Source organism: Penaeus chinensis, chromosome 7 (genome assembly GCF_019202785.1).
Source record: "Penaeus chinensis breed Huanghai No. 1 chromosome 7, ASM1920278v2, whole genome shotgun sequence".
NCBI classification, from domain to species: domain Eukaryota; kingdom Metazoa; phylum Arthropoda; class Malacostraca; order Decapoda; family Penaeidae; genus Penaeus; species Penaeus chinensis.
Window position 1 is genome coordinate 21,437,807 of NC_061825.1, and position 7,500 is coordinate 21,445,306.

Genomic DNA, 7,500 nt, shown 5'->3' on the forward strand with positions numbered 1-7,500 from the left:
TATTCCTTTCCACCAGGGTTCTTTGGTATAGATCAACACAAAGTGGCTTAGATCTTAACCCTGAATCTAACATTTTCAACAGCTTTCTGAAATTCCTGTAGCTCCAGCATTTCATTATTGCATGTTGGAATTGATATGCAGAATTACCAAATGAAGGATGTTCCAAATGTAAAGAAAGATTTTGGCTCTTTGATATTCAGGATCTTAGCATATAAGTAATAGTATATCTAATATCATACTAGCTATTGTTATTTTTTATTCATTGTGCGCTTGTAGTCTGATTATTTGCTGAATATCACATTACAGAGGAATTTTTCTTTATTGCATATTATCCAATTAATTTTCTAAGCTCCTCTCTTTATCAGTGTTGTATTAATATTTTTTCTAGTTTGTTATCTATAAAAAATGGGTGAAACTGTCTCTGCCACCCTATTCTGTGCCATGTTCAGTATAAGGTTCAATTATGCTAATGCATCTTCAACCAATAATCTTTTTGCTGAGTAATTTTTAGCCGACAAAATCTCAGGAATCTTCCAATTTTGAAATTATTCTGTTTTAATGCAAATTGAACTTGTAACTTAGATTTCATTAAGAAAAGTAATTTTATTCCCTTTTAATTTCAAAAAATATATTTTGAGGGATGATATTGATCTAAAGTGTGATTAATGCTGTAATAAGTGGTAATGTTGGTATTGATGATATACTGACTGAGATACTTATAGAGCTGACAGCTGTAATTATTTTCTCCCAAATTGCATATATTTATAAAATGTCAGACAAAGAGAGTGAGGTGGAGTGAGTGATAGATGGTGTTTGATTGCACTTATTTTCATCAAATTATTCCAATTTTGTATACCTACTTTGGGATACAGTGTTTTAGGTATCAGAAAAATATTTCTTGCATCCTTTTTCCTTGTGGTAAAAGTTAAGTATCATCTCTTTATGTGCAAAAATGAATACAGATCATATAAGGTGCTATTTTATGATTGACTGTAGTAGGTGAGGATGCAAAAGTTCTAATCTCCCAATGATTTTAAAGCAAAGAATATATAAAATTTATTCTACCAGATAAAGATGTTATGATAATTTTTAACTTTATCAATCTTGGAAATTATGAATATTTCTTTTTAATTGGTATGTAAACTGACTGCATTTTGCTCTCTTACATTACTCCTTTTTGTAATAGTTATATATTTTGAAATGATAAGGTTAGTGTTTTTATCATATATTTTTCTTTGTCCACAATTTCTAGCTTTTTTGACAACAGCTTTCAGATGTTCATTTGTATAGGAATAACCAATGTTGCTTTCCATAAGTGCTCAGTGATATCTGCTCGTTTAAATTTGAACTTTCAGTAGTAGTGCTAATGGAAGTCAGAAGCCACTGCTTTTAGAACACTTTTGCTTTAGTGATAAGTCAGTATTTAGTATCATTATTGTAGGTATAAATTTAGGAAAGTTGTTGATTTTCTGTGTTTCTTGTATTTTTTGTACTTTACTGTGATAGGTTTTATTTCCTTTTGTATACTGTAAAGACTGGTTGCTTTTCTTTAAAACATCTATACTATTTTAGAGAAGATTCAGACTGGCTTGTCACCGATAAAAGGCCAAGGCAAAAAATTAGCACGGTGATTTTTACTACGAATATGCTTTGAAATCATACACTTCCCCTGTGTGATATGCCATTTCTGTATTTTCTTAATAACCTTTATAGCAGTTTTGAACATTCCTTCTTTTAGCAAATGTGCATACAATTATTTGAAAATGTCAATAGATTTATTTTACAATATCTCTTGTGAAAAAATATTTTTAATTCAGGACCAATAATCTCCCTGACAAACAAGATTAGGGGAATCATCTGAATGTTTCTGTTGTAATATCATAAACTTGTAATTTACTTCTCTACATAAATATGATATATATATGATATTTATAATATATATAATATATATAATATATATAATATCTATAATATATATAATATATATAATATCTATAATATATATAATATATATAATATCTATAATATCTATATAATATCTATATAATATCTATATAATATCTATATAACATATATAATATGTATAATATATATCATATATATAATATATATAATATATTTATAATATATATATATAAACATCTGCATGTAAGTATACATATATACTTATGAATATACATATGTACATAAATACACACACACACACACACACATACACACACACACACACACACACACACACACACACACACACACACACACACACACACACACACACACACACACACACACACACACACACACACACACACACACACACACACACACACACACACACACACACACACACACACACACACACACACACACACACACATATATATATTAATCGCTTTCCAGCGATTAATGTATCAGTCTTTTACCAAACATCAAATGACGAACTCTGGTAATTCTTTAACAATTAACTGAACTTGTGGTAGCAACATCTCAGTAACTGCCGATGTTATCATTGGGCAGGAGAGATTTTCATCCCCGCGTTTCCCGAAGCTCTTTGAGAGACCCCTATATTTTTATAGAGAAGGTGTGTCGAAGTTTTCAAATTATTGTATTTTCTGTATTATGAAATTATGCCATTTGCATCGCAACTAAAAAATTAATTCAACCAAATCAGAAAAATGCATTTTTAGTTTCCCCTTTGTGACACTCAGAAAACTCCCCCCCAATCCTTTGCCCGTTGTTGTCGTGGGGGGGCTTAGGAGACGGAGACTGAGACCCAATGATGGGGAACTCCTCAACCTTGGGACTCAGCCATCGACTCAACTAATTTTGCATGGTCTTTTTTCCCACTCATACTTTTTGTTTCAGTTTCTTCACCAATCCCTTCTACTATCCACCTCTTAAGGTGTGAGAGCTGTGCTGAAAGGATGAAAGGCTGACTTTATATCAGTCCTGAATGGCCTGAGGGAATCATGGGCACGGTATTCCCCAGCCATACCTGGCCCTTACCCCTCAAGGGGACCCTGAGGGGTGGACTATATTTTTCCCCAACATACTCCAGGCTTATCATGGCCAATAATGAAGACATAACCCCACTCTTAGGGGCAATGAGGCTGCAACAACTACCCCCTCATCAATGCATACTATTACAGTATCAACCCTAATCAACAACCAACCCCCAGAAGACATTTCTACTCTCCCAACATGCTCAACTTCAACACCTTTACTCCCACAACCTTCTTCATCAACCACCCCATCTCCCCATATTACTACCTTACGACCATATTGCCCACCTCCCCATAACACTACCCCCCTCAACACTACTCCCTCCTCCACACATCCCCGCACTTCTACTACCCCCACCTCTACAAGAATCCTGAATACTCCATTTAGCCCAGCCAAATGGGACCGATATTTCGTGATCCCTCCCACAGCTCCCTACTCTAAAAACACCCTCCTCTTCCAGCAATGCCTCCAAAAACAAGTAGGCAAAGTCTCTTTCCGTAGACGGGAGTGGTCGGGCCGACCACTCCCGTCTCGTCACAGTAACAACTGAAAACCAAGCTATAGCATTAACAAAACTAACTGATCTATGTGGTAATCCCATCCCTACAGAACCTCATCCAACCCTCAATACTTGCACCGGAACTGTCTCTAATCTCCCCAACAGATTGCCCAATCTATGACAAAGAATGGTCAGATTGTGGAAAGGACTTACTCGCCTGTCTCACAGACTATGATGCAACATATGTACAATTCTACTCCATTCCTCCCAGAGGAAATCATAAGAAATCCATTAACATTGCCAAAATTACTTTCTGTAGACATGACCTTCCTTTTAATATTTACATAGGTGGGGAATCCCTACCTGTCCGACCATATCAACCTCCTCCTCGTCAGTGCCAAAATTGTTGGCGTTTAGGACACCCAGCCAAACATTGTCATTCCACAGCCAGATTCCCGCTATGTGCCCAACCTGGCCATACTCGATCAAACTGCTCTGCACAATCACGCACATGTGCAAACTGTGGCGGCCCCCATAATGTATTTTATAGGCTGCCCCACCTACAAATTTGAGTCTGAGGTAGCAACTCTCTGATTCAGACTTGGAGCCAGACAGGAGGCTCGTCGACGAGGATTTTCTTACCCCCCTACTCTAGTAATGTCGCTCACTCTGCCACTCCCCCTACCCCCCTAGCTCCTACACCCTCTCCTAAACCTAACCCCCCTCCATCTAACTTCCCCTCCTCTACCTCCTACCTTCCCCAGTCAAATTCTTTTGCCATCCTAAATCCAGACACTCCAATCTCTACTCAGTCAAATTCTTTTGCCATCCTAAATCCAGACACACCAATCTCTACTACAGCCCCAACACCTTCCCCTCTCCCTCCCCGCACTACCCGCAGCAGACAGAATAAACGTTCCACCCCCTCTTCCCCTACCCCACAATCACCTCCACCTTCCTTTGCCCCTATTCTTCAGACACCAGACTTCTCTTCCCCCCCTCCCAAGAAAACCTTTATCTCACAGAACTACCCAACCAACTCCACTACAGAAACTCTTGAAGATATCCAGAACTACATAATCGAGTCCCAAACTAATACTCATCCACCTTCAAATTCTACAACTCCAGCTCCCTCCACACTGAAAGTGACTGCCGATATCTATCCTCCTCCTACTCATATTCTCCCTACACCCAATCCTCCTACCCCATCCCAACAAAACCCATTCCCCTTCAAATTCTCCAACACGCACAGCAATCTTTGCCACTAAATCAACGAAAGTATAACTATCCTTCATTGGAATATTCGCGGTTTCCGAATGTTCCTCTTGCAGTCCCACATATTCTATTGTCATGCCCACGTCCTCCCTACATAGACATTCCAACTTATCAGACATCCTTACAGAATCTCACACTTTCTGCTTTGACAACCTGTTTTCCTTCCTCAAACGCATATATATCCTTCACTTGATCCTAACCCATTCACTCACCAATTCCTTAACCCAGCTTTAACAACTAATCACTAACCCAACCACCCTTCACTAACATTAACTATAGTGCTACATGACCTTAGATGTCTAGCACATTTATTTTGCTTTTAACCATTAACCACTCAGAAAACTATAGTTATGGCTAATACCTTCCTCCTGCCATTTCCATTCTGTTTTCTCTGACCAACCCACCCACCTAGCCACCCCTCTAGTACCCAAGCCTATACAAACGGCTCCAAATCCATGGTTGTTACTGGTTTTGCCATATTCTTTCCCTCTCCCACATGCAACTTTCCCGTTCCACCTGAATCGAGTGTCCTAACAGAACTTATATGCTATCCTTTTCGCATTACAAATCATTTCTATCATCTCTTCCTTATTTTTCACCATCTTCACTGGATCACGCAACTCCAAATCATTCATACAATCCATACACCCTACCAACCTTATAGGCTGTAAGACACAAGACCGGCTGCTTTTCTGGCTACACGACAGAAAGCAGTGAAGTTTTGGTAGATAGCCCGCCATGTTGGGATTTCCGGCAATGAACAAGCAGATGTCTTTGCACGATCTTCCGCCTTGTCCGCAACTCGCCAACCCTGTTGTTCACACATTCCAGCCACCGACTATTGCCCTACTTCAAACTTTCCTCTACTACCGTTGACAGTCTTTCTGGTCAGGTTTGACTACCAATAAACTTCAATCCATAAAACCTTCCATCTCCCTTGGTTGGTTCCATGCCATCAGAACAGACGCTGGGAATCTCCCCTTCACCGTTTATGAATAGGTCACTCTCTCTCTCTCTCTCTCTCTCTCTCTCTCTCTCTCTCTCTCTCTCTCTCTCTCTCTCTCTCTCTCTCTCTCTCTCTCTCTCTCTCTCTCTCTCTCTCTCTCTCTCTCTCTCTCTCTCCATATATATATATATATATATATATATATATATATATATATATATATATTTATTGGCATAGCAGCTACCTAAGTAAGGAAACGCCATCTGATAAGGTCAGATTTGATTGACATCCCTGAAACAGCTCATCATGAGTTGCAAAATCCTAAGAGACAAAGCAATAACTTTACTCCTTTTTCTTTATGTGAGTTTTTCTAATATATTTTCAAACATATTGATGGAAATGTTTCAATAACATGATGATATTCCCTATAGCAAGGGCTTTGTCCGTGCATTTCCGTGTTGCAATATGTTATGATTCATAAAGAATTACACCGCGGACATCGAACAATGTCTGCATCACGAGTGTGTAACCTGGTGCGGACGTTGAATTGTGTCTGTATCGCTGGATGGTTGAAGTAGTATCCAGTCAAACATCTTTTGAAATAAAAGCAGTTTATGTCAAGTAACTTTTCGTGATATTATTGCTAGTGAATTTGTCGAATCTCCAACAATAATTAGCATGATAATACTGCTACACACACATATTTAAATTTCTGATTGTGTCTTTATTTTATATTTAATGAATTATTCTGACTAGATACTTTGCACGCTGTTACTTTTTTGTCTAACCAGAAACCTTTTAGTAGAAAGACTTTTATTCCTGTTAATAGACTGACGCAGCACAATGATTGCCGAGTTCCTTTCTCCTGTGTCATGTGCTTGGTTTCCAAAGTTTTAGTTTGATTTTTTTTTTTTTTTTTTTTTTTTTCAATTTGCCTTAAACCCATTGCTACCAGGAATAATTAATTTATTAATGTATACTTTTTACACATAGTAAGAGGGAGAGAGATAGAGATGGCTCGTTAAGTGGTCAACCACGAAGAGGTCTTTTTTTCTCTCTCTCTTTGTAATGGTAATGATATTGGTACGGTTTTAACTGTTATGTTATTAACAATATTAACAGCAATAAAAAAACATTAATATTTCCAAAAATATAGGAAAATGGTATACACGTGATATAGGTGGGACTAATAACTGTATCCTTGATAACAAAGGAGGCAGTTATAGTATAAACACAATAAATAAACTAAAATCACAGTGGACACGTAGCAGAAGTACCCCGCAACCTGAAGTTTAGTTTAGGTTTCCAGGTTGGGTCACACCAGGTTCACGGCCGTGACCGCGCTCATTAGACAGCGGGCTCCCATCGTTCCCTGCGCGCTTACACAGGGCACATGTACTTAAGCCGCAGAATCCGGAACCGAGACATAGAAGGCTTGGGCGAAGCTAGAGCCTCGCAAATCTCAATTGTATTGGAAACGAGGTCAGCATTCCTCAGCAGAACACGACTACAGCAGTAGCATCACAATGATTGCCCAGTCCTTAACCGACTGGGGAGCCTGTCGGCTGCCCCGTGGATCTCCACTTTACATCCAGCACCCAGCCATACCTGTGGGCATTCACACCCACTATAATCTTTCCATAAAGAGATATAGACCAGTCCAAGTAGTAAATACAATATAATCAACTATAAAGTCTTTGTAAATACCATCCCCAGCGGTAATGAGATGAGGCTCATTCTTGGAATACTGATGAAGAAAAGATGGAACTTGTAAGAT

At 38.4% G+C, this 7,500-nt stretch overlaps 1 protein-coding gene across 1 annotated transcript in view; it reads left to right on the plus strand.

Annotated features, from left to right (window-relative positions):
- LOC125026907 (TBC1 domain family member 17-like) overlaps window positions 1–1,790 on the plus strand; it is a 75,072-nt gene extending 73,282 nt beyond the window's left edge. The window contains exon 12 of the mRNA XM_047615508.1: window positions 1–1,790. This exon is cut by the window's left edge and continues 1,788 nt beyond it. The gene's annotated coding sequence lies outside the window, so the exon portion shown is untranslated.
- Window positions 1,791–7,500: the final 5,710 nt, after the last annotated feature.